Here is a 27,355-nt window from a genome sequence, read left to right as displayed (position 1 = left end):
GTATTAATGAGGTAGAAGACAAACAGGTAATGTACTTTTTAGTCAAGGAACAGAATAGAGATATCTGAATCCTAAAAAGATTGATAGTTGCTCTTATCTGCAGATTCTGGGGAACACGAAGAATGTTACAGAATACTTGTGACCCTTTACCAACTCCTACAACCACAAATAGATGGGGTTTAAGGGAGGATATTACAAGTAAGAATCTCGCTGTTCCTGACCAGCAAGGCACTTAAGCACATACTTAGCTGTAAGCGTGTGGCTAGTTCTACTGAATCCAAATCTGATTTGCGTATGAGAAAGCATATGTTTAAATGCTTTAGTGAATAGGAGCAGACCACTGTGGCTTTCAGGACTCGACCCTGTTAGTCAAGGAAAATAATCTTAAAGGGATTCTGTAGACTTGGAGTATAATCACTAATGGTGACTGCAGGTTTTTGATTGGGTTTTTTTACACCCTTGACTCAGTGAACCATTACAGTCATTTGTTTCTGTTATGACTTGTAATATATGTATCACTTTTACAGTACTTCTCACTTTTCTTTCCTTATAAGTTGTGTCTTCACTATTTGAAAAAAAAAAATCAAATAACAGATACAAAATTTCTTTTGCTAGTTGTAACTAAGTGGCACTGTATGGAAAAACCAGGCAAAACTAGGTTTGCGTTTTTGTTGGGTTTGTTTGGTTGGTTTGTTTTGTTTTTTAAAGAAAGATCATGTCATTACAGGGGAGAATACCACATTTGGGGTGAACAGAGAACCATATTTAATCAGTGTATTTCAAATATATTACATAAGGAAACAATTCTCTTTCAGAATTTCTGGAATAGGGCAGTGATGGAAATTCTGGATAGTGAATGAAATTCTGGATAGAGAAATGATTTTGGCAGCTTTGCTCCAAGTCATGACAGTGAAAAAATACTGACCGTTTCTCAAGTGCTGTATATGGCACATGCAGTCAGGGATTCTGGTGGAGAGATCTGAACTGTTAAAACACGACCATTTAGAATAATGAATGAAATTCAAGTATTTGCAGCTTTTCACTTGATCTTAGTTATGTTCCCTAGTCTGCATAGACCATTAAATGCTTGATTAGTGCATAGAATAGCATGGTTATTATTACCATGTTTTCACTTTATTGAAACAACACTGTGAAGTCATTTTTATAATTCTCAGGTTTTAGATGGATCTCTTCCTTCTAATATTCTGTGACTCCAGGACACGATATGCAAGTTATTCTTCAAAATGTGCAAATAATTTTTCATTTCTGGTATCTCCAACATGCTGGAGAAATAATGGCAGTTCTGTGATGTTTAATTTCTTTCTGTTAGAATTACTGATTTAATAATGCTCATTTGAAGTGGAACTGGCATTAGTCTAACTTTTGTAATAGAGATTGCATTTTATCTAGTGTTTTTTTGCTTTATTATAGTCTGTTCTCTAGTATTAAAATAGATTATGCAAATACATACTTTATTGCTGCATTATACATGTTTAACTCATATCGCAGAATCAATAGATTTGGAAGAAAGTACTCTATATAAAGCAAACCTGAAGATTTAGTAAGCTTTGGAGCTAAACAGCTATTTTTATTTAGCTATTTTAGCTAAATGTAGCTATTTTGCTCAATAATGGGTAAAGGTAAACACAGCACTGCCATCTTACATACATGAGATCAGTAAGATGGGACTTTTATTTTGGATGATTTTGCATTGCAGATTAATCAACTGAACACATGCTGTGCAATTACAGTTCTACTATATAGGCATGATCAGCTTTGAAAAATTAAGTTGGGTTCATGCTGTCTTTGGGGAAAGAATTTGGGGAACAGCAGTATAACTGGTTGAAGAAAATGCCTGATGTTCTTTTTCATTTATTCTAGTCTTGCTTTTTCCCTGTTATCTATACCCTGTTTGTCTGAGTCATGTACCCAGTCCCATTGGCTCTAAGCAAAACCAATTTGATTCAATTTTACTGCTTGCTTAAGTAACAAGACTGGGTGTCTCCTGAACTCACTTTTGCTCTGTGCTTCAGACTCCTTCCCTTGTAAGTCATTCCATATGTTTATTGTACATGTCAAATTGTTCAAACTGTTATTTCTAGATTGTTTTATTTAAAACTTATTTTGAAACTGGCAAATACAAATTCAGTGAGCCTGCCTCTGTGTGGACCAGTGTTGACACCCTGTGGCTAACTAGATTAAATCACAGATGAGCATTTAATAGGGATATCCTATGGGACATCTCCCAGACTTTATCTACTGCTTGAATACAGTAGTCTTATAGCTGAACTGTGTATTAACTGTGCAGCATGTTTCTCCTCTCATTTCCTCAAGGGTATATGTGCAAATAGTGCAATAATATATTGAATAACAACTGAACTTTATGGCTACTTTTCCTTATCCTGATTCAGTACCTTTTAACTACTTATATGCTAAAGTAAGAGCTGGTTGCCAAGTGTACAAAAGCATTATGTGATATGTGGTGAAAGTGTCTTTTAAACAGTCATAAAATCAATGTTCTATTCATTGACCATTCTAAACATTCAGTTACAAAATCTTTAAATCTTTTTTATTGCTGTTGTGGACACAGCATTTCTCTGGAAATTGTTGCTATATAATTTATTTTATATCTTAATGTCTGTCTTTACATTAAATGCAGTGCTTCAACCTTACAACATAGTGGTAAATTCAGAGTAGCACCATTGAGTGCAGAGACTTTAGTTGACTGGGAGTAAGGTGTACTTTAAGCACTGATAAGAATACAGATTTTTAATAACATCCATTTGCCTTTTGCTATAGATTTCGGACATCATGTGAAAACATAAAGCCTTGTTATTATTTTATTTTCATTATTTAGCTGTGTAGTGATGCCTTAAAAAAAAAATCATATACCACTCCAAGTACTTTTTTATCATTCTTTAAGGAAACTCCGTAAGTGAAGCCAAAGAATGAAGAAAACCTCAGAATAACTTCACCATTCATGAAGTCAAAGACTGAATTTTTGCCAGTACAGTTAGTGTGTTCATCAAATAGTCACGAATAGGAAATCATACCCTCTTCAGGCACTCAAATAAAATGATGGTCCTTATAGCATAACCTCATGGACTGTTTCACATCAAGAAGTGCAGTTTTTTGCACAAGTAAGAGAACAGTTCTTAATGCTTTCTCTTCTTCCCTCATCCCTGTTCCTCTTTCCTCCCCCCTGCCTCCACGCACTCACACTTCCATAGGGAAGACTCTCACGCTGGGTCTCTTAGGCTGCCCAGCACAAAGGAAGGGTAAGAGGGAATCTTTCAAGTAGTCAGGTGCCAAGCCATTTAAGACTTTGTAGATCAAAACTAACACTTTCAGTTTCACCCAGCAGTTGGCAGACAGCCGGTGGAGGTCATGGAGTATTGGTGTTAAGATCTCCGTCTAAAATATATGACTTACTAAATGGATTGCTGCCCTTTGCATTAGCTCAGATTTCCCCTTGCATCAGTGCTAGAGTTGCCTTGTGTTGAGCACACTGCAGTAATTAGCCCAAGAGGACACTTTAGACTAAATTCTTACCTAATTTTACACCTTCTACAGTGCCAGTCATCCCAGTATATATGGTATGTAAATCAGAACGGAGTTATGGTATTAGTTGTTGACACTTGGCACCATTTTGAGCTGCCTTTTCTCTATAACTGTACTAACTAGAAGCCTTCCCCTCTTCCTTTAATAAATTGTATGTCAGCTGTTTGTGGACATTTTACTCACTGATGCTACATGACTTATATTATCCATTAAGAATAATTACTAGATCTATTAAAACTTCCATGATTTCAGATTTTTTTATGATTTAAAGGAATACTAAAAAATAACAATGTATTTTCTTGGGTTAACAGAGGGGTTTTGTGGCAGCGTATTTTTGGGAAATAGCTAGTTGAGCCTTTTGTTCTCCTTATCTCTCCATGGGTAATTCACTGCACCAGTCCTTGAGGTAAAGTTAATTTAGTATGGTCCATTTGATATTCCTCCTTTCACTTTAACCCATAAGACTAGACAGAAAGCTGCTCCCATGTAGTGCTCCATGCGTCCCTGCCACCCCCCAAACTATCCTCCCACTTTAAATAACACCATAGTCCAAAAGACTCTGTCACTTCAAATTTATGCAACCCGTGCTGCTTTCATTGTACTGAAGATTTTTCTTATGGTTTTGAGGGAGAACAGGTCTGCCTTGCTAGCTTCCCACCCTATCTCCCTTTAACCTCTCAAATCTCTTTGCCTAGTTTCAAGTTTCATTACATATGCTTTGACCAGCTTTACTTGTTGCCAGTTTTAGACTTTTGCATTCCAGTTATTATATTCACTTGGGAGTAAAAGCTTGATGTGCTATAAATTACTTTTCTTTTACAAGAAACAGAATATAGTTCTTTGGAAGTTAATCTATTGTCCCCATTTGTCTGATAACCTTTGGGCTGTTTTTTTCTTTAAAAGAGTGAGTGAAAACATATTTCAGTGTTCTTGTAACAAAGTATTTTAGTATAAGAAACTAAAGTGTAGGGATTTACTGTATTTTAATATATTCCTACAGGCAAGGAACTCTGAGACATAGCATTTAGAAATTTTTAGACAAAGGACAACTCATTTAACCAAAACACAATGTGAGTTCTCTTTTAAACTTTTTTTTTTCTTTTACAATGGAAAATGTATTTCTTTTCTCTTTAAGTGTGTTACTCTTCATAATCCTCCATAAAACTTGAAAGTGTCAGTCATTTAGATAATTGAAAACATATAATAAACTTAAGACTTATATAGTTGTTAAATTAACTACTGAGTACATTTAGAGACAAAAAAAATTATAGCAAAAATGTTTTTTCCCAAGTCTTTTTTGCTACTAATTATGCTATAAGAGAGAAAAAAAAAAAGATTTTGCAGTTAGTGAGGTTAAAATATTCTGTTTAGTCTTTCATCTTGAGTTTTGAGAAGATGAACTACCATGTTTATCATACTTATTTTGACCTTAACCTTTTTTTAATGAAAGAGACTTAAAATGTCCCAGCTGGCATGTCTCCCACTGTTGTAAAAAAAAAAAAAGAAGAAAGAAAACTTTCGGTAGTTCTTCCTGTGCAGTAGTCCTAGCAGAATGAATAAAACCTAATAATGTATTAGACAGAGAGTCAGTAATACTGTTCTTTGGAGATGGAATTTGAGAGATGTCTTGCCGCAGTTTGTTATCAAACCTATGAAGAAACAGTGTAGAGAAAAAAAAGTCAGAATATATATTAATAAGTATACAAAAGCATTAAAAGATGCTTCTTTTTAAACTTTATTGTTTTGCATCAATAAATACAAGCCCAACAATCATAATAACATCTTTACAACTTCTAATGTAAGGTAGTTTGCCTCAGTGCAAAGTTTATGTACCAGACCATTAAGTTTGAACTAGGACAGTCCCTGTGATTTTAGTGGAATTTACAAAATGTGTACCAGCTGGAGATCTGATTTAAGGAGCCTTATGTAAACCTCTGTACCTCACCTATAAAAGCACACTTAAATTACAGGTGAGAATTGGCTCTGAGATTACGTTCTCATACTATTATCAAAAGGGCATCACTTCATGTAAGTCAGTAGATTCTACTCTGGTGCAAAAGTATTGCAATACAGAGATTCTTTTTCTTTTTTTATCAGTTTATGATTGTATTTTCACAAGTCTGTCTTGTATCAAATGTAAAGGAGTTGAGGTATATTTATCTTACAGTCTATATCAGATGCCTATATTGAATATTGTCTGAGAGAGTACCTCTGAATGGAGAACACCTTGCTCCAGAGCGCTTCCAGACAGATGTGGGAACCAGCATAAGGCTGCCCAGATAATAGTAGTAGTTGATCAGGGTCAAAGATGAGAAATAATTCAGTGCCTTGGGTCTTATTCTTGTGAAGACCATTCTGTTCTGTACTCAGAACTTGAATTATATGCTTTTACTTTTTGGCAGTTGCTGCAGTTATAGAAGTGTAAATAACACACTTTGCTTTGGAACAAAAGAAGAATCAAGCAGACATACGCTGTAGCCTATGAATAAGGTTTAGAAGAATAAGTTTTTGGAACTCCTTATAGGAGTACTTCACCTAAAAGCTGTTAGTAGCTACACACACTAGCTGTGTATAAAACCTGCATATGTTGCTGATTGTATTATATGCTGAAATAGAATTTTATCTGGATAAAAAGTTCTGTTCTCATGATAGTACTTGAAAGAGTGTTCTTCTTGACTCCATTAAAATTATCCATGCTTTATAGTGAATATGACTGCTAATTAGTGCAGTAGAAAGTTTTTGAAAGCCGTACTTTACATCTTAGCAAATATATAACCTTGTGCATTGTTGTAGCGTGTTGATGTAACATGGACTTAACTTGATGTGTTCAGTATCCCTGGGTAGTTCCTTCGGATTTTTTGTGGTGTCAGTATTTCAGCTGCTCAGGTCTAATATCTCAGCTTTTCTGACTTTTCATTCGAAGCCTAAATATAGGAAAAGGTTATAATGTTTTCTTTTAATAGGACTAAAGTACTTTAATTTATATGGCATGCTTGAAGTTATGTTCAGTCGTGTCAATGACATCGAAGGAGCCATGACTTCTGTCAGTCTTGTGGCATTAGCCTGCTAAGCCTATTTTAACGTGATACACTACTGTAACAGAGGGCCAAATAGTTCTGGGTAGGAGAGAGATTCAGGAATTGTACCTTAGCTAGTTTATTATTCTTAGTAAAAATCGTAAAATGTTGATGGAGTGAGATTGACAAATTTGTTCTTTATGAATGATCTGCAGTAATTATAGGTTAATATTCCAGAAACTGACATGTTTTGTTAAAAAGGTATCAAGTAGCATTATTTTTTAATCCAGTTTCTTCCAAATAAGAAAAAATAAATAAATGAGATATAATTATCTAAAAAGTATTTACTTGAAAGCTGTGAACGTTCTGGTTACTTGAAAAAAAAAATTCTCAAGAGTATTAAAGAAATATAGCATATTTAAGCATTAGATGTTCGTTATCATGTAAGTAGATATTCTAATTTATTTTTCTCCTTGTGATGCTATTGCATAAGGGATAGATAATGGTAAAATGATGTTTAAAAGCTTGATTATGGTGGCATTATATAACAGTCACTTTTCAACACAGTATAGTGTTTCAATTTGCAAATTTTACATACTAAAAAAAATCAGTCTAGCAAGCTGCAAACTTGTAAAGACTTTAAATCTGCCAAATTATAGCCACTTATTTTTGCCTGACATATTTTCAGCTTAGACCCACATAGGGGCTGCCAGACTTGTTTCTTTTCATTACCTGTTCTATGTCTGGCTCGAAGTTTAGATTTTGGAAAATGGAAAAAAGCTGTTTGTGAAATCACAAGGCTCTTGAGCTCTTAGTTTCCTCTTAGTATGAACGTTTATTTATTTAGGTTTGGGCTGGGTTTCAAAAGATTGAAATTGGAAACAGAGAAGGTGACTCTGAATACCATTTATCTGTATGTAAGCGAACATTCAATGTACATTTAATTTAAAAAATTGCTGTTTCCTACAAGAGGGAGATATTTTTCACATTGTTAAAACATTTTTAGAGGTCACTAGGTGGTCATGTCACCAGCAGGGAGTTTTTGTTTGGCAGGCTGCATTAGCAGTTAGTAACAAATGCCTCCCATGATTCTGTGTTCAAAAGGAGTTGCTTTGCAAGTAACAAATACTTACAACCTGAGAACTGAAGTATAAAAAGTAGTGACAGGGGAAAATGCTTGGAAATGTAAAACAGCATCTTTAGTGGCCAAATTGGGAGTGTTTAGGGAGTTGAAGATTACATATCTACTTTATACTTGAGCTTGGAGTTTACAGAAGCAATAATATTTTCACTACTGCAGTTGTGAGTCTCATCATTTCTAGTTAGTAAGGAACTGTAAATTTGCAGCTTACAGAAGTCCTTGGTTTGGGATGTAATTAACATTTTCAATATAATTGTCATCAGATCCTTCATACTCCTTTTAATTTTTGTTTCTTGATGTGGTATTTGCATATTTTATGAATGCCTATAAATATTCTGACTTAATTTTCCACAGATTTTAAATATTTTAAAAAGTAAGAAGGAATAAAACTGAATAACACCAAATGTGTACATAAAGTTTGGCCAAATCTACACTGTGAGAGAACGGAAGCCATGTTTGAGAGATTCTTTGTAATCTTTTAACATGTTGTCTTTGTTTATTGAGATATGGTGTGTAAACATTTGCTAGTGACAGTACAATGGAAATATTAGTATTTGGAAAGTAAAAGTACTGAGTTGGACTGAAAATATCAGTTTATTATATATGTAATAAAATTATTTTATAAACAGATGTTGTTAGTAGTTGGAACAGTGATTTCTTCCTTTAATCAGAGAGTTCACTTTTTCCTGATGAATGTAATACAGAAATTCTGGTTATTCCAGTGTATATTTTAGGCCCATATCATCCCACCATGCAAAAGAAAATGGGGAAGGGCTCTAGAAGATAATGCCCATGGTGACACTAATCTGAAGCAAGCAACTGCTTGACTGTCTTTCTTAGGACTGCATTGATTCACACCTGCGCTCTGACCATCCTGTCCCCATCTGACATCCATCCTGTTCCATTGCCAAAAATCTCCACAATCCCTAGGCTTTAGGCAGTCATATGCCTTTGATAGGATGGCTGTATTTTTTGTTTAAACTGACCATGTCCAGGGTGAGGCCTTTTTTGTAGGATAGCATCTGTTGTTGGACACATAGCCTGCCCAGTTGTGTTTCATATGAGATATACCTTCTATGGAGAGTGCAAGGGATGGACAAAGCCAGAACCAGGATGAATTGGACACATGAGGTCTTTTCCTTTGGCATCTCAAAATATTTGTTTTCTTTAAGCAGAGCTTTGCACTTCTCAAAGGGAGCCTTTTGTTGATGGAAGTGCTGGAAGTATGAGAACCAAGAATACCTCTGAAATATGGCAGGATGAGATCTGTGTGTAATCCCATCAACTCACCTTTATACTTAACTTCCACAGGAAGGAAACTCTAGAATATAAGATAGAAGAGAGCTGCTGTGCCCTCTGATCCTGTGACCTTGTAAAAACCAGGCCTCCAATCTGGATGAGCTGAAGAATAATGTGCACCAGCTGTGCAGTCTAGATGTAGCATTGGGAACCAAGAGTCTTTGACAAAAAAAGGTGCTTGGAAAGGCACATTAGTCCAATTAATACCACATGGTGACCTTATGAGGACTAGAGTCCTTGGGGTCCCTTTTCGGAGTTAGTCCTGGACCAAATCTAGCAGCTGGATTTTGTTTACACTAGAGGGTTGCTGTGGTTTAGTTAGCTATACTATTGCTTGTCTGTATTGAACAGGAAAAGACCAGGCCTGGAATTCTTAATATCTCTATTTTATTATACTCAAAAGACACATTCTGATAATTTTTCTGGGGATTCCTGGCAGGAGCAATATGAAACTTAATCCTTACCTCAAGCTCTGCTGTACTAGATTAGCTCATGTATTACTATGGTTAGGGCTAGAGAAGATACAGAAGAGTGTTATCTCAAGTCTATGGGCCAGTGGTATATCAAGCAAGGAGTAAAGGAATTCTGTTTCTCATGTGTGAGTGTTACCTGGTTACTCTAAAGCCTGCCAGCAAGCTCTCTTATTTCCTGTATTATTGTGGGCATTCTGCTCAATCAGGAGACGACCTTGTCTGACTCCTGAGAGGTATGGTTATGTTTATCATCATTCTTGCGGGCTATAATCATGCAATACCTGGAAGCTGTGACTTTGTGCTGGGTAATGGCACAGTCTATGACTAATGAGACTTACTTAAAATATTTTCTTGAGTAGGGTTTCCTAAAAGTGATCTTAGCTGATTGGAGTAAGTAGTATTTACCTGGTCCAAGAGTTCCATGGCCCTTTGTAGGTTCCCACCATTTTAGTTTCTGTGCAAGAGAGATCTGTGGGATATTTTGAATATTTTTCAAAAACTTCATTTTTCTTTAATCATTAGGCTAAAGAAGTTACAGCTTTTTTAAGAACATGTAGGCTCATATTGTCACGTGTACAGTATGAAATAATTTGTAATTTGGTGGGTTTGTATTTGTATGTTAAAGAACAGAGTTTAAGTAGTTCGCCATGAAGAAGATCACTAAAAATTGATCTATGAGGTGGTAAATGTTGGTAAATGCTATTTATTCTTTTTGTAGCTAACATACATCTGCTTCTTTCCTCTCCTGTAGCAGCTGAGGTTTCACTGCTGGAATAAATTATTTTAAGGTGATTAGTGTTAGATCCATCTTTAGAAAATGAAGGCCACAGCTTTTTAACTAGAAAATTTTATCAACATCTTTAACAAATCACCAGTGAGTTGCAGTAGTCATTGTCAGTAATAATTTCTTTGCTGACTTGGGAAAAGTCATAGTTGCTGAGACTCTGTTCTGTTACTTGAAAAACTAAGACCTCTCTCAACAATACAAACATATGCTTGGGTCCTTTGAGGAATTTAAGCTGTTTCCTGAAAGGAGGTAGGGGCACAGTTGGGGTTCTGCCCATCTCTCAACTCAGAGAATTGGTCATTTTTAGGTATAGCGTTGAACTTTGAGAGCTGTTTTCAGCTGTTATTGATGGTGCTCTGATTTATTCAGTTGTCTGTACTACGACTACCTGATGTTTAGTTACCAGATAATGACATAAACCTAGTGATGAGGCGCTACACAGAATAAACTGCACAGATAAACTCTGCTGGGTAGCTCTTAGGTTTGTCCAGTTTGTCCATCAATTGTCTGTGTATCAGCTGGCTGGAACTGGAGATGCTGGGGTGCATGGGGCAGAGATTTCAGGCTAGCCAGCTTCCTGGCTCAGTGACAATGCTGGCACAACTGCAGGATGCAGAAGAGCTGTTGGTACTGAGGTTAAGTGGAAGTGGCAGCGGTACCCACTAAGAAAGAAGGCAGGTGGCAACAGCCCAGGGTTGTGAATGGGAAGAATGTCAAGGTGGATCACTCAATGGGACATTACTCCTTAAGAGATTTTCAGCTGCAAAAAGGTTGGCAACTAGTGACATAATTACATTCAGATGGAAAAACTTCAAAAATTACTATCCATTCAGCATTCCAGGTCCAACAAAAATTCACTGGCTAACAGCATAGGATTTGATTATAACCAGTAATAGTTATTCTACCTGTTGAAAAAACTGAGGAAATATCTATTAGCAGTTCCTCCTTTTATTATAATGCACGTTTCTTATACACTGGATTGATTGCAGAGTAGAACAAAAAATTTTTTCTATTATATGAGTGGCTGAGACAGTGGCTTCTTAGAAAACATAAGAAATTATTTATTTTGGAGGTATAGTCAATGTATGTGAAATTATGTTTCCATACACTACACTGATTTACTTTTCACTTAGGTAGTCAGCACTGATGATATGTTAAGTTCCTTTTTCTTCAGCTCTCTTGCTTCAAGCTAGTCTGCTTCCTGTAAATGTGAACTGAATATGTCAGCCTTTATAAACATCATATGCACTCTGTTCCTCCCAAACAATTGTAGCTGTTAGTAATTGTTCATTACAAAGTAACTTCCACTAATGTTCAGAAGCATGGAAGTAATTTGTGGAGAAATATACTTTGTTCTTTTGTACTTAAATAATATGACTCTCTGCCTTAAGGATAAGCTTAAGTCAACCTTAACTATGGAATCATGAGCAGTATTCACATAGTATAGTTTTAAAATGAGCAGACCAGCCAAACCAATTCTGTCTTTGCCAGGTTTTGAATACTTGAATGTAATTTTTAATGTTTTAAATATTGTATTTATTAGATTTTTACATAGTGTTTCCTGCTTTTAAAAATACATAGTTCTTTATTAATCAAAGCATTGGTTTCTATTGTTAAATCAAAGGTTTTTGTCATGAATACAATAATAGCCTATATATGTTTCTCTTTTGGGAAGAATTAAGGCAGACATACATAAATGTTCTTAGCACCTGATACTGACCTGAATTTTTGATTTTGCTTAATCTTCTGTTCCAGTAAGGATAACATTGCATTCTCTCTTTTGGCATCTTTTTAGCAAATTTTTGTGTTATTTTCTTATTTGGGGAAATATTGTTCTAGCCAGCTAACATGGTTCTCATATGCTTTAAAATAATTTCTGGAATACTGCAAATCTTTGTTGTATTTTGAGAGTGTGCATATTCTTTTGTCTTGGACAGTGCATTCAACAGCATAGCTACCTGCAGAGTTGAGTTGTACTAATTAAATAGTTCCCTTTTGCGCAACAGGAAAAAAATCCTACACCTGCTTTTGTATCTAGACTTTGATTTGGTTAGTTCTGGCTTCTTTGAGCTGCTGAGGTGCTATTATTTCCTAACACCTGTACAGAATCTCTGCTCATTACAGAAATTAACAGCTGTCATTTCATTTCTTGTAGCAATGACACTTGTATTAGCATTCTTCCTTCTAGTGGCAGCTCATCTTAAAATGGACCGTATTATTTGTATGACTCACAAGGCCACCCGGATAGCAATTTAAGAGAGCATTTTCCATAGCAACTACTTCTTAGGCTCTTTCTGTCACGATTCTTTCCAGATGTGCTGTTGATTCAGGTAATGTTCAAAATCCTGCTTAGAAACATCTTACTCTTTTGTTGTCTTGGATTCTAGAGCTCATCCAAGGTTATAGATAGTGTACAATTTTGTACATAGTTTAAAAAAAAAAAAATCAAATCAACCATGAACATGCAGGGGCCCCAGAAAGTGTTCTCTATTTGATTGTAGGCAAACTTTTTGTTTGAATTGTCTGGTTATTATTTTTCCAAAAGCACTATTGATTTTTGTTACACTTACAGTCCGTTCCTTAGGTTTTGGAAGTAATTTATAGTTTTTGACAGTACCATAGCCACTGTAGAAATTTAGCAGTCTTTATTAATTTAAATGTTCTTGCAAACATACCTCTTGTAGAACTATCCCCAGGAAAACCTGATGTATGAATTTATTATCTGAACTGTCTGAGTACTTTCCAGTTTTCAGTGTTGAAACCTGCATTGCTTTTGTTTTTGTTTTTTTTTAAACTCAAGTTTAAATTTGGAGGGAAAGTTTGTCATCACTGTTGAATATCAGATTTGAAAAAGAAAATTGAAAATTGAAATGATTTTCATTCTGCATAATGCTTCTATGCTGTGCTTTTATTTTTCCACTGTAATGTTCTTTAAACTATGAAATTTATGCCTGTGTTAAAATTCAAGTGTACTACAATATTTTCACATCCTCTTTGCCAAAGAGTGTCATCCATCCTGATCTAAGCATCAGGGTTTCCAATAATAATCCCTTTTGATTTTGAGTCTTTGAATCCCTTCTGATTTTGTTTCTTTAATTGAATAATTTATCCTCCTCTTTTGTGTTGCTCTTGTAAAGTCTACTACAGGTTTAAGTAGCTTGGCTGCCAAATACTAAAGCCTCCTGTAGTTTTTGTTGACTTCTTAAAGAGTTCTTAAATTTTAGTAAGACTATAAATATCACTTTACCCAGATATTCTAAGATACAGCCATCAAAAGTTTGCAATATAACATCTAGATAGTATTTTGAAGTTGTATTTTTGAAAGTATTTTTATTTTTTATTATTGATGGCTTTTTAGATTACTTCTCTATGTTTTTTCTAAAGCCCTCCCTTAAAAATAGACTTTGCATACTGGACTCAACATATTTTGTTTCTAACAGAAGTGTCATTTATATCCTCCCAATTAATGAAATGCAGTGAGGAGGGGAACTCTCAGGCCTTGCAAATCTTGCAGATACAATGAGGGGGGAGGGAAACATTGCTAATTCCTGTCATTTTCCATAAGATAAAAGCAGAAAGAGTGAGGAGAAAAATGCTGCATTCTTTATTAGGAAGAAAATATTTGAAAATATATACAAGACGACTATACACAGTCCTGTTACTCCACTGTCACTTTGAAGATTACAGCAGTGCATTCACTGCCAACATATATGTGTCTAACTGATGAGTAAACTCAGCTGTGTGCCATCTGGATGGATCTCATCCTATGGTTGATGGAGACATGACTGAATGACTACACACATAACCGAAAGTCTAATGTCTTGTGACAGGGCCACAGCTTGATCATAGTTTTGACATGGATCTATTTTTTTTTGTCCTTAAGCATTCCTCAAAGATGAGCGAAAGGCTAAGAATGTCTCATCAGAAATTAAAAGATCTATATATAACTCGCCCCCTGCAGACGCGCCCCTTTTCCAGCTAACTCAGTGACTTTTGAATGGCAGCAAACTCTATACAGTTCCCAGTGGTTCCTCAGAATTACTGTCTGTCCCCTGCCATGCCTGCTTGTAATTTGGGTGTCTGTGCAAGCTGCTGGCCCCCAGCTTCCTGCTGTGACATCTTTCTGTGCCCCACCTTGCAGCTCGGTAGCTTCTTCACAAAAGGTCTTAATATCCCCTTTCCCCAAGAAGATTCACCTCAATCAGTTATTTTTAACATATACCTGAGAATACCCAACTAGAACAAATACCTTGTGACATACACCTAGCTGATATCTACAGAAGGGAGTGATCTAACTACGGAAAGAACTGACAGTTAAAACATTGACAAGGAAGGAGAAGCAGTTTGGTTGACCTACGCAACTAATAGTAAGTGCCATATAGTTTCTTATTTCTAGTTCACTGATTTTAATAATTTAAGAAGTATCATCAAACAACTTTTCAGTAATCAATGTAGTCCTATGGATTAAGTTATTTTATTATCCATTTTTGTAGTAAAATTTGGACTAACTTAATCTTAGCTCAAAAGCAGACTCTTTCTTTGCTCTCAGTAAAAGTCCTTCACTATTAGAAATTTTCCTAAAGACTGTCAGAAATATTATTCAAATCAATAGAGAACTTCATGTATTAGTCCTGTTAGTCTAGTATGATATAGAATCATAGAATAGAATCATAGAATAGTTTGGGTTGGAAGGGACCTCTAAAGGTCATCTAGGCCAAGCCCCCTGCCGTGGGCAGGGACATCTTCAACTAGATCAGGTTGCTCAGAGCCCCGTCCAACCTGACCTTGAGTGTTTCCAGGTATGGGGCATCCACCACCTCTCTGGGCAACCTCTTCCAGTGCTTCACCACCCTCAGCGTAAAAAATGTCTTCCTTATATCTAGTGTAAATCTAACCCCCTTTAGTTTAAAGCCATTCCCCCTTGTCCTGTCGCAACAGGCCCTGCTAAAAAGTCTGCCGCCATCTTTTTTACAAGCCCCCTTTAAGTACTGATAGGCTGCAATAAGGTCTCCCCGAAGGCTTCTCTTCTCCAGGCTGAACAACCCCAACTCTCTCAGCCTTTCTTCACAGGAGAGGTGTTCCATCCCCCTGATCATTTTTGTGGCCCTCTTCTGGACCTGCTCCAACAGGTCTGTGTCTTTCTTATGCTGAGGGCTCCAGAGCTGGACGCAGGACTCCAGGTGGGGTCTCACCAGAGCAGAGCAGAGGGGCAGAATCCCCTCCCTCGACCTGCTGGCTACTCTTCTTTGGATGCAGCCCAGGATACGATTGGCATTCTGGTCTGTGAGCGCACGTTGCCGGCTCATGTCCAGCTTTTCATCCACCAGTACCCCCAAGTCCTCCCCGGCAGGGCTGCTCTCAATCCCTTCATCCCCCAGCCTGTATTGATACTGGGGGTTGCCCCGACCCAGGTGCAGGACCTTGCACTTGGCCTTGTTCAACCTCATGAGGTTCACGGGGGCCCACTTCTCGAGCTTGTCCAGGTCCCTCTGGATGGCATCCCGTCCCTCTGGTGTGTCGACCACACCACTCAGCTTGGTGTCGTCTGCAAACTTGCTGCAGAGGGTGCACTCGATCCCACTGTCTATGCCATTGATGAAGATATTAAACAGAACCGGTCCCAGTACGGACCCCTGCGGGACGCCACTCGTCACCACTCTCCATCTGGACATTGAGCTGTTGACCACTACCCTCTGGATGCGACCATCTAACCAATTCCTCACCCACCGGACAGTCCACCCATCAAATCCATACCTGTCCAGTTTAGAGAGAGGGAGGTTGTGGGGGACCGTGTCAAAGGCCTTACAGAGGTCCAGATAGACAAGATCTGTAGCCCTTCCCGTGTCCACTGATGTAGTCGCTCCATCCTAGAAGGCCACTAGGTTAGTCAGGCAGGACTTGCCCTTGGTGAAGCCATGCTGGCTGTCTCGAATCACCCCCCTGTCCTCCGTGTGCCTTAGCATAGCTTCTGGGAGGATCTGTTGCATGATCTTGCCAGGCACAGATCCTTCCTTTTCTCCCTGTTCAAAAATGGGGGTTATGTTTCCCCTTTTCCAGTCAGTGGGAACTTCACCGGACTGCCATGACTTCTGAAATACGATGGATAGTGGCTTAGCAACTTCATCCGCCAGTTCCTTCAGGACCCGCGGAGGGATCTCATCGGGTCCCATGGACTTGTGCACCTTCAGGTGCCTTAGATGGTCTCGAACCTGATGTTCTCCCACAGTGGGTGGCTCTTCATTCTCCCAGTCCCCGCCTTTGCCTTCTGTGGCTTGGGCGGTGAGGCTTGAGCACTTGCCGGTGAAGACCGAGGCAAAAAAGTATGTAAGAAGTTAATTGTTTATCAAGACTAAACATGCTACAATTTGTTGTGGAACTATCTTAAAATATCCAACTACTGTTATTTCTATTGTGATGACTCCTTGTTGCCATTCAGACATCCGTCTTGCTGGGCATTATGTGTTCCTTCTGATACAGTTCAGTGATATACCTTATGCCTCTTTTGTCTGCTTTGAGAAAGTCAGTATGTATTATCTTAGAGCTCTAAGACTGTACATATGCCTTTTTTAAAAATGCTTCCTTAGTCTGAAACAAATTTTGAAACAGTTAACCCACCAAAGAAGATCAATGAGCAAACTTCTTTATGTAAAGTTGAATCATATGATGGTCTTCATGCTCCTGGCAATGCTTGTGAATAGCTCCATTAGCAGGGAAGTCATATAATTAAATAACATCATGTGGTATCCTCTCTCTTTCATTCCCAATCTTTTAAGATACTAATTAGAGAAATACTTGTGTGCTGTTGTCTAATACCCTCTCTCCTTCCTTCTAAAATATCTTGTGCCTGCTCTAGGCTTTCATTGTCTTTACTGATACTTTTCTATTTTATAGTTATTATTTTCACATGCTGTATTTTGGGCATGCAGTATTTTATTAAAAATGAAGGTAGTGTTTTCACTGAGGTAAAATGATGGAGGCAGGGTTTGAATAAATGTTCTCTGACAAAATGCCTTTAGTCACTTAGGTCTTTAGACATCCCACACCTAAAGGAATGGTGGCCTGTTAGTTTGAGAAAAAATATCTTAATTATCTTCTTTACTCAGATGCTTAATTACTTTTTTTTAATGTTAACACCAATAATTAGTGTTGTTAATAGTTGGTTTTCTGTGGCTTGAGCATAAATACATATTCAGTGGTTCCCAATATAATGAAATCCTCAGAAACGATGTGTCTGGAGCAGTATGTTTAAGTTTGTTCTGTACCTAGCAATACCTTATCAACTGGGTAAATTTAACAAAAACATTGTCATTTTAAAAAATAAAAAATGTTGAGTTGTAATAATTTGTAGAATTTCCTGTATCTATCAAATTAAGCTATGTAACAGTTTTAACAGTGTAGCAATAAGTAACGGATATCACCATGTTAATAATGGCAGTGATGATTCTGACTTCATAGATCTAAATTAGAATACTTGAAATATTAAAACTGTCAGCCTATTTGGGGTGTGTGTGTGTGTGTGCGTCTTCAAAATTCTAAGGAGTTTCTTAGTTTAAGGCTAACATACAGAATTGTACTCTGACATATAATTGTGGCTAGTGGAAACTATATGACACTGGTTTACATAATCTCTGTCTGACACCCTATTTAGTAAGTGAGCATTTAAACTATGCCCTCAGATTAGTTATCAAATATGAATTCTGCACTGCCAAGAGTTTTTTGTTAATCATACGTATTCAGGCAATTTTCTTTCTTGAAATTGCCTTCTAATATACTGTAAAGCTCAAGGCATATATTCTAATACATATTTATATTGATTTCTATATGTTGTTTCAAAATGGAACTAATTATTCCCTCTGTGATATACTTTAAAGTTCAATATGATCTACACTGGATTTTATGAGTTTTGTTACATATGTTATTCAATAGACAGCTGCTTGTAACTTTATGGAAATTAGAGGGAGGACCTTAAGTTACTTCTTTCAAAATCAGACCAATCCTCCTCTTAAATTTCTAATGGAAAGGAAAGAAATAGATTTTAGTATCTTTTTGTGTTATCTGTTTGCCAAAAGGATAATTTTATTGATCGGCATTTATTAAATATTGAAAGAAAGCCGCAGTCATTCTTTAGCATAACCATCTACTTTGTAACAAATGGCCATTGGAAATTTGTTTTCAATTCAAATTAAGAACAGAATACAATTAACAAAAGTTTATGTTTTTTTAATAGTCTGTGTCTGCATCTCAGTTTTATGTCTTGTACTCAAATATTTTGAATTCTCTGCAAATTCATTAAAACAATAGTAAGTTTTAATAGTAACTTTTTTCCAAGCTTAAACATGTATTTGGCAGTTCAAAAATGTTACTAAGAACTATATTCTAAAGATCAAGCCATTCATCCTGCAAAGTACTTTTATCTTTGTCTTCTGTAAACACAAAAAGCGGTGTTGAAGGATAAGGAGGCTGACAATGACAGATTACCTGTAGTTTTGTTTTCCTGTTTAACTTACGTGGACCCTGTTCAGTGCTACGCTCTGGTGTAACACAATCCCATGCGTTCAGATGCCATTGTTCTTGTTCTCAGCAGTCCCCATCTCTGCACCGTACTGTGGTATCGCATAAAACAGGCAGAGGTATTTTAACCAAGTGTTGTTTGCATTCCTATGGAGAATCGTACAAAGCCAAATGAACAACAGGAGTAAATTCTAGTAAAAAGCTGCAGAACCCAGAAATAATTATCATCTTCTAACTTCAGCACTGTGAATTCTTTTTTTTCTCTGCATTTCTCACACAGTCTGAAGCTTGTTATATCTACTCATGTGTGAGCGATGCTGCCCACTTGAATGAAATGATAATGCAGTGGTTACTGAAGCATGACCTATGAAACTATGATGTAATTTCTTTCACAGATGAATATGTCTTTTCTGAGGGGGTCTGTTTTACTTAGCTGTCATTTCTAAAACATAAATCATCGAGACATCAGAAGTGTAATGTTATAGGGCTTGAAAAATTTCAGTGAATTCAAAGGGCAGTTGAGTGCCTACTTCTTACTTGAAAATTAGCCCCAAAAGATGGGCATGAAGTTCCTTCTTTGCCTTTTGAAATTTCTCTCTGAACTTGTACCTTTATACTGGATGGTTTTTGTTTGCTTAACAAAAGTCCTGTATGCACATTCAGAATTGCTGTTAAGGAGAAAAAAAAGGAATAATTTAAAATTGCCAATCTAAAGACAATACAGTTACTGTTTCTGGGGGATGTAAGGAGAGGTGTGCTTATGGGAATAATGAGACATAGGGAAGAAGCACTGAGCTGTGGCTCTGGGGAGGTAAAGTATAAATGGATAAGAAAGCTGCTTTTTCAAGTAACTCCTCTGTGATTATTCAGAATCAGGTCCTCTTTTTTCCTTCTTTCCATTTACTCTGAAATTTCACATTAGGGACAGCTGCTTCTTCCTGTTTCTCCTTGATTCTAGCCTAATGAAAATATATATCTAAAACAGGTGTAATATAGAGTCTGTTGTCTGTCTCACAGTGTAAGCTTTGATACCTCCTCCTCACACCTGCCTCCAGCAGAACTCTTGATCAGATGGTAAATTCAAGGTTTGATACTCAGATAATATGAGGAAAAGCGTGTGGTGGGTTGGACTGGTGGACTGGGGTGTGTAAGAGCAGGGCCCCCGTCTTTCTGTCCCGTAGTTAATGGAGCAGTCCTCTCTGCTTCTTGGTGTGTTTGGGCTGTGGAGTGTCGGTAGCTCTGTGCTTGCTCTAAGGGCACCAGGCCAACCTGAAGTGCTATTTCATGCTGGTTTTTCTTCTGAAAGTATTTCAAAAGGGATTGTTCTTTGAAAACAGTGCAAAATAATTGTTCATTTAAAAGAAGTAAGCTATAAATATGCTTTTGTAAAGCATATTTAGTAATGCAACTGGAGAGACAAATTTTCTGTCAGGCCTCAGACATGCAATTTTAGGATAATCGTCTAAAATGAATTGTGACTGAATTTACATGTCTGTGTCATGCAACTAGCTTAGGCTTATTCAACAACTCTGTTGTTGAATATACAGATTTTTAATTTTATGCTTGTGATCAGTATGTCTTTTTTTTAAAGAAAAAGCTTTAAAATACTAATAATATTCTGAAGTTTATTTTCTAAGATGCATGCACATCCATAATGGATTAACAGCATGTTTTAACAAACCATTTATTTGCTTTAGGAGTGACAGAGAGAAGCTGTTTCAAACAGGATCTCTCATCACCGTCTATCTCTAGTCACCTCCTACTGAACTTAAGGTTGAATACTGGGGGTCATGAGGGAAAGAAAACAATAATTAAAGGGAAAAAGTTGATTGAACTGGTTTTTTTCTCCTTCAGTACGATTAGCATGTGAGAAGCTGGCTGAGTACTTTACTTTATATCGTTATTTGAAACAATTCTGACTTGATTTAGCTTTAATTGTGACTTTTTAAGTTGCATTTCCGTATTTTGAGGAGAATGGCTTAAGTAGCAAAGGCAGTAAAAGTTCTTGTTAGAAGATCTTGTTTCTATAAATCTTAATCTTGGAATTCTGTTAGATTACAATTGGACTGTTTCTAAGAACTCACCCCGCCTCCCAAAATGTTGTCATAAGTTCTTTTATTAAAGCTCAGAAAATTATTCTTAGACTAACAGAGGTGGGGAGTAAAGCAGGAGTGTTTACAGAGTTCACTTCTAAATTGACTGTGATAAGTGGCAATGCAATGTATTATGATTAGAGGTTTCTGGGAGACTCTTTAAGAAGGTTAACTGCAAGGCAGCTCTCAAAAGAAAGCATTTATCTTAGTGGTCATCCTTCAGTGTTTTACACTACTGAGATTTTTTTGTGGGTGGTTAGAACCATTTTTTGTGTTTTATTAGCTGTATCTTGAATACCTCCTACAAGCTGAATGACAGTTTAGGGTTATTAAATCTGTTCTTAGTACATTTTTTTATCCATAGTTAATCTTGACTAAATATATGCTGGTGAACAACGCTTTTTTCTCATTTGTTGCCCATATTTGTTAAAGAAATTATTCCATTTGACATTTGTTTAGGCTGCAGTTTGATAAAATACTGTATACAATATACTTTTTCAGTTTGGCATTCAACAGAGTCTTTCATGGATTTATTTCTTGTTGCATTATCTTATCTTCCCTTCTAGTATGCTAAGGCTTCCTTTTCATATTAAGTAATTTTTTTCACTCCAAGACAGACGCTTTCACAAACGCATACTCTATGTCTGTATTGCTAGAGATCTATAAGATTGCGTTTTTCAGGTGTTAGGTTACATTTATAATTGAGTTGCTTTGATATAATCTGCTTCCTCTAATCCTATGTATGGTATTTTGCTTTAATTCAAATTGTTCTTTAACACTACTTCCAGTGACTTTACTAAAAGATTGATATAATTTCATACTTTTTGTTTGTCTAAAAGCCATGTCTGTTATCAGATTAATACTTGATAGATCCTCCAAGGAAAGGCATCTCTGTATTTCACTATCACTGAGAAATGGCCTATGCAGTATAAAGTCATTCTTATCTGTAATTGCTGTCATAGAAATTTTCACAGAAACTTGATCATTCTCAAGTTTTGTATTGTTCTTTCTTACTATAGATGTAGAAACTTAAATGTAAAAGGTCTTTTCTTCTAGTCGTAGGAAGGCTAGCAAGCATATGATGGAAGCAGATAAAACATGACGTTAACTCCAACTACTGTCTTAAATGAGACACAGAGTAAATCAGCCTTAAAACATTGAATCGTTGAATAATTGGGTTACTGGTAAGGTCATGTCTTGGGGCAAGATCAACTATACCCACATCATTTCTAACAGACGTTTGCCTAAATTGTTCAAAAATACTTCCCTGGCAGTGTCATCTTTCACCAGCAATTTCTTCCAGTACTCAATTGCTATTCATACTTACCTGCCATTATCATTAGACCTTGGCTAGGTATTAGGAGGAAAAACCCACAACTTTTTCTCCTGCAATTTATGCACATTACTTCTTGTTCTGTGTGCCATGGATATGGAATAAAATATTCTATTTCAATGTGACATAGCATTTTATGTTCTCATTATCATGTTGTCACTCATAGACTATTTATTGTAGCTTTTTCCAATGTTTTCCTGTCAGTCATTTCTCTGGCTGTTTTTGTTGCTCTCCCCTGAGCAGTCTCCACATTTTTCATGGAGAATCATATCCAAACTGGATTCAGTATTTCGGCTGAGATCTTCCTGAAGTCACGTAGGTCAAAAGAATCACTTCTGTCTTGCAATCTATTTCTGTTTATACCTCACAATATGATGTTTGCCTTATTCACAACAGATCATTAATATGGAGTTCTCCTTAGTTTTCTAGATGGCATCTTTGGTTTGTCAAGACATTTTTATTCCTGTCTTCGTGGCATTTGAAGATCCTCACAGTCTCAAGTCTCATTGAAATATAATAAATAGATTTTTTTAGTCCATCATCCATGTAGTTAATGGAAACATTAAACAAAGTGGAATCCTGAATAGTTTTGGGTGGAATACCACTTGCGTAAATAAATTAATTCGTGGTCATTAGGAAGGGACTGTTTCTTTTGTCTTTTTTTTTTTGTATTGTAGTATGAAGTGACATTAAGTATACTAAGATATTTGTGCAAGTTTCTTGGTACTTCTCACTGGAATCATTAGTACCTTAAGCCCTGATCTTGCAGCTGCAAGTGTGCTCACCAAGAGACTGTTATATTCACTGTCTTTGTATTAAGGAGACTAGCTTGACGTAGTAGGTTGCTGTGGAGTAGAATGCAGTCAGGCTTTGCCAGGGGAGGGGAAGTTTCATTTCATGAGTTTTGCTTTTTCAGGGAAAAGTTCTCCCTCTCCTCCTTGTAATGAGCAACCATATTATAGTGGAGGATATATAGATTGGGAATCCTAGGAATTACTTTATGTGTGTCAAAGGAAAATGTACAGAATAATTATGAATGTGGAGCAAATGCTGTTAGATTTAACATATATTTTATTAATCTGAGAGTTAACCTAATTTTGCCGTGTACAGTTAGAGTGATTTTTCTTGGTGTTAAAAGTACTACCCTGGTATTTGTATAACAGATTAGTTTGCCAAAAAAGAGAGCAAAACCTACTAATAGCAAAAAGGATTACTCCTTACAAATATTACTGTTAAAGAATGTCATTTAATTCAGTGCTCTAATAAATTATTTTAAAATGTATTTTATTACCATCATTTATTAAACAATAAGGAGACATTTTGGCTGCGAATAGCGATAACATCTCTATAGAACTGTATTTGGATAGTCTTTTTTTTTCCGACACAGTAGATAATTAGGAATTATAAATTATGCTTACACTCTTAAGCATGTTAGCTGGAGAGTATGTCAGACTGTACGTTGCTCTTGGTGCCAGTTCAGGTCTTGATTTTCAAAAATTCTTGCATAGAAACACATGATGAGTGTCAGTTTCAACAGCAAAGCGGAACTGTATTACTCACCTGAGAGATTTAGATGAAGACCTTGCCACCTGTTTACATTTCTGAATGAAGTTTACTTCATGTTTGTAAGTGAGAAAGTCATCGTCAGCTGTTTTGCTGGCATCTTAGCCTTGTTCCTAGTGGTCAGATAATCTAATTTCAAATGTTTCCTTCAAAAATGGTGATATTAAATTTTTAGCAAGGTCACTGGGTAGCCAAAATAAATTGCTTCTGTTCATCAGATTTGGTTCTTCCATAGGAAACCTGAAGTATGTTGACAGGATAGCACAGCAACTTTCACAGACGTGGGTAAACCTGTGTGTGATATGTAATAAATGAGATATGATAATGTGGAGCTCCGGGTCTATCCCCACAGGCTGCTTCATAAATGCTTGGATCTCTCACCAGCATGGGCAAGGTATTTTTCAACCTCTGTCTCCCAGGGACTTAGTGGAGGAACTGTAACTCTGCTAGTATGCTAGGCCATGCAGAAGTAAAGGAGGCCGCTTCGGTTTCTTTAGATGCCCTGTCACAACCTGCATCTTTATTTTGTACTCTGTAAAATAATAATAAAAACTGTTGGGTGTCTCTGTCTTCCCTCTGTATTGAAGTAGTTAATTACTAAGGGTGTAAGCAACCAACACGTATCATTTGGTAGAATATACAGTCCTGCTCTGCTGAACTCTTGTTAACCCGGATGCCTGGTTAAATGGCACTGGATTATATGTTTGAGGTTATTACCATTCAGATTATCCATGATAATAGACACAGATAATATGCCGACATAGTCCAGGAGTATGTCTGTGCAGACAGGTGCAGACAGATACAAGCTTGCTCTGCCCACACTGAGCAGGCTGTATGTGAGACAGTTCCAGTCTGGAAGCCATCAGCATGTTGTGTGGCACTATGCCCAAGCTAAAACACCTTGTCTCTTAGACAAATGAGTCTTTACAGCTTCTGAACTGAAGCTGACTCACATTCAGGCAGCTTGAAGAGTACTGGCAGTGTGAGTTTGCATTCAGCTGCCCATCTGTGTAGATGTATTCATCATTCCACATTGCTGTGGAAGGACTTCAGTAGAAATCCCCATCATTGTATTCTTGTGCAGTTGTCTCTCAACTTTTGTAGGTTTAAGGCCTCCCAACTCCACTTACATTTACTATAAAGATAAGAATTAAAAAAGATATTGACAATAATTTTGGGGGGGGCAATTCAAACTTGTGTATGTGCTGTGGGTTTGGTTCAAATCTTAGAGCGTCTCAGTGGAGCACTTGTGGAGTCATATGACAGCAGCTATTTCGCATGACTATGAACCATTATTTCCTGGAAGTGTTTGGTATGAATCATTATTTCCTGGAATTAAGTGTTTGGTTACGTATTTTCCCAAGTATTTTCCCAAGATAGGATAAGTAGTATACTGAATGGAATTATCCTGTGAGCCACGAGACGATAGAGAAAAAAGATTTTGTTAGCTTTCCCTTGCAAAAATGTTCTCATAACTTGTGGTTGGCTTTCATAATCCCTCAATACCATCAGCTGAGAAAAAGCATGCTAGGGTCTGCAAAATCTTGTGGGTTTGGGGCTGCAGAATCCAGAGTGCAGATCTTTCAAAGCACGTTGACTGGCTGTCCTCTCCTGTGGGAAGGTTTTACCTCATGTGCTACTTTAAAGTGGAGCTAGAGTATGTTGCACAGTTGAACAGTTATGACCACAAGAACATGTGATCATTTTGGTTGGCCATACAAAAAAGATGGATGTGAGTGAATCCCGTTATCAGATGTTGAAATGATACCAAATAATTCAGTAGTTCTGACTCTTCTTCCTCACTAGTCAGGTTTGTGTTTTCACTTCCAATTTTGAGGCAGTGAAATAATCTAAATTTTGGAGGAGAAGTAAAATTTCAGTATCGCTTCATGTAGTTTTCAAGTCAATGTAAAACTTTTATTCTGTTTGTGGCTTTTTACAGCTGTAATATGTGTTACATATAATTAAATAACATTATATATCATTAGAAACCTCTTAGGTGGCAACTATTTACCATGAAATTTGCTATTAGATGAGCAGACATTGTATTGGGTCTAGCTGGGATGGAGTTAACTTATATGACTTAAGAATTCATCTAAATATATTTAAAAACCTTGGAGTTTCTGAGATGTAGATTTCTGTACCTGTTTTCTTTCTGAGTGTGTTGGGTTTGTGATGGCTATGTCAGTGTTTATCTTCAGATATTAAATAAGTATATCTTTAGACTGATAATTATGGTATAAATAGATTTATATTTTGCTGTTTACCAGAGGTACCTACTTTACAGCAATGATTACCATGAATTAAAGATTAGGATTTAATCCCACTGGTGATAATTGCAGATATGGCAAATCTTTGTCCTACATATCCTGAAAACCAGAGGAACATTGCAAAACCTTTTTTTTAACGAAGTTCAAAATAGCAACAAAATTGTTGCTTGATGCAAGTTAAAAATTGGAAAATGTTCCTTGATGCAACCCGCTGAAACATTGTCAAAACTTCTGACTAACCTTTCTTTGTAATTTTAATACAGTCTGCTATCAGGTAACTGTAGACGAACTAACCTAATCTTATTTAATTTAGAAGAGTATTTTGCGTAATAATGCAATATGCTGTTTCTTTGGCTTTAAAGTCATAGAATACCTGTTGCTGACACTTTCTGTTGGAAAGCTTATGTTATCACCCCTGAAAAACCCCCACCTTCTAGGGTTAGGACATATTTCTAAAACAGAAACATACAGACTTGTATGTCAAAGGTACTGCGGAGAAAAAGCTGAAATTGTGTTACATTTTTCTTTGTTTGAGCCAGATGCTCAAAAGAGGGCATATTTAGATTTTATATGGTGCATAAATTCTCTGCTTTCTGCAAGGTGAGAGGAATTGTTGAATACAGTAGCAAATAGGCTTTCTTCTATTTCAGTGCATTAAAAAGTTAAGATTTTAATGAAAATGTTAAGGAATTGATATTGTATTTAAGCACAACACATGAAAATGCCAACAGTCTTTTACGAATTACCACACAGCAAGTTTTATGCATTATTATGAGGTTTATAGAAAACAATATAGCTATATCTCATTTCATTAGCATTATGGATATGTGACCCTTTGATATATTTTTTCTTTAATACCTGTTATTTAAAGTAATTAATAGCTTTCATTTAAATTAAGACTGTTGGAGACTTATGGCATCCTCTTTTAAACATCATTTAACTGATTAGAATGAAGAAGACAGAATAATAAATGAGACTATTTAAGTGTATGAATAAAATGCAACTGTTTATCTAAAATTGATCCATGTCTCATAACTTTGAGAGTAAAATAAATGAGTTGTTTTTCTTTGACTCTATCAGAAATATTGTCCTTTAAATATTTACATTAATACCTTAGGAACTTTAAAATAAAAGTGAAATAGCTTTCTTGACATTTTTGCTGGCAAGTCAAAGGACTGTGAGGATTCCAAACTTCTAGCTCACCTTGACTGTATGAAGTTCATGAGCCGTATTCTTACATTTATTAGCAGTTGGAGCCTAAGGTTAATTTATGGCTCATTTATCCATGTTTATTTTTTAATGATTGA

At 36.4% G+C, this 27,355-nt stretch overlaps 1 protein-coding gene across 6 annotated transcripts in view; it reads left to right on the top strand.

The window, feature by feature from the left end:
• The window catches only part of ERC2 (ELKS/RAB6-interacting/CAST family member 2), a 547,432-nt gene that overhangs the window by 360,171 nt on the left and 159,906 nt on the right, over positions 1-27,355 (top strand). The window lies entirely within an intron of this gene.

Source organism: Aptenodytes patagonicus, chromosome 8 (assembly GCF_965638725.1).
Source record: "Aptenodytes patagonicus chromosome 8, bAptPat1.pri.cur, whole genome shotgun sequence".
Lineage (NCBI taxonomy): Eukaryota > Metazoa > Chordata > Aves > Sphenisciformes > Spheniscidae > Aptenodytes > Aptenodytes patagonicus.
This window is presented reverse-complemented; position numbering and strand designations above follow the sequence as displayed.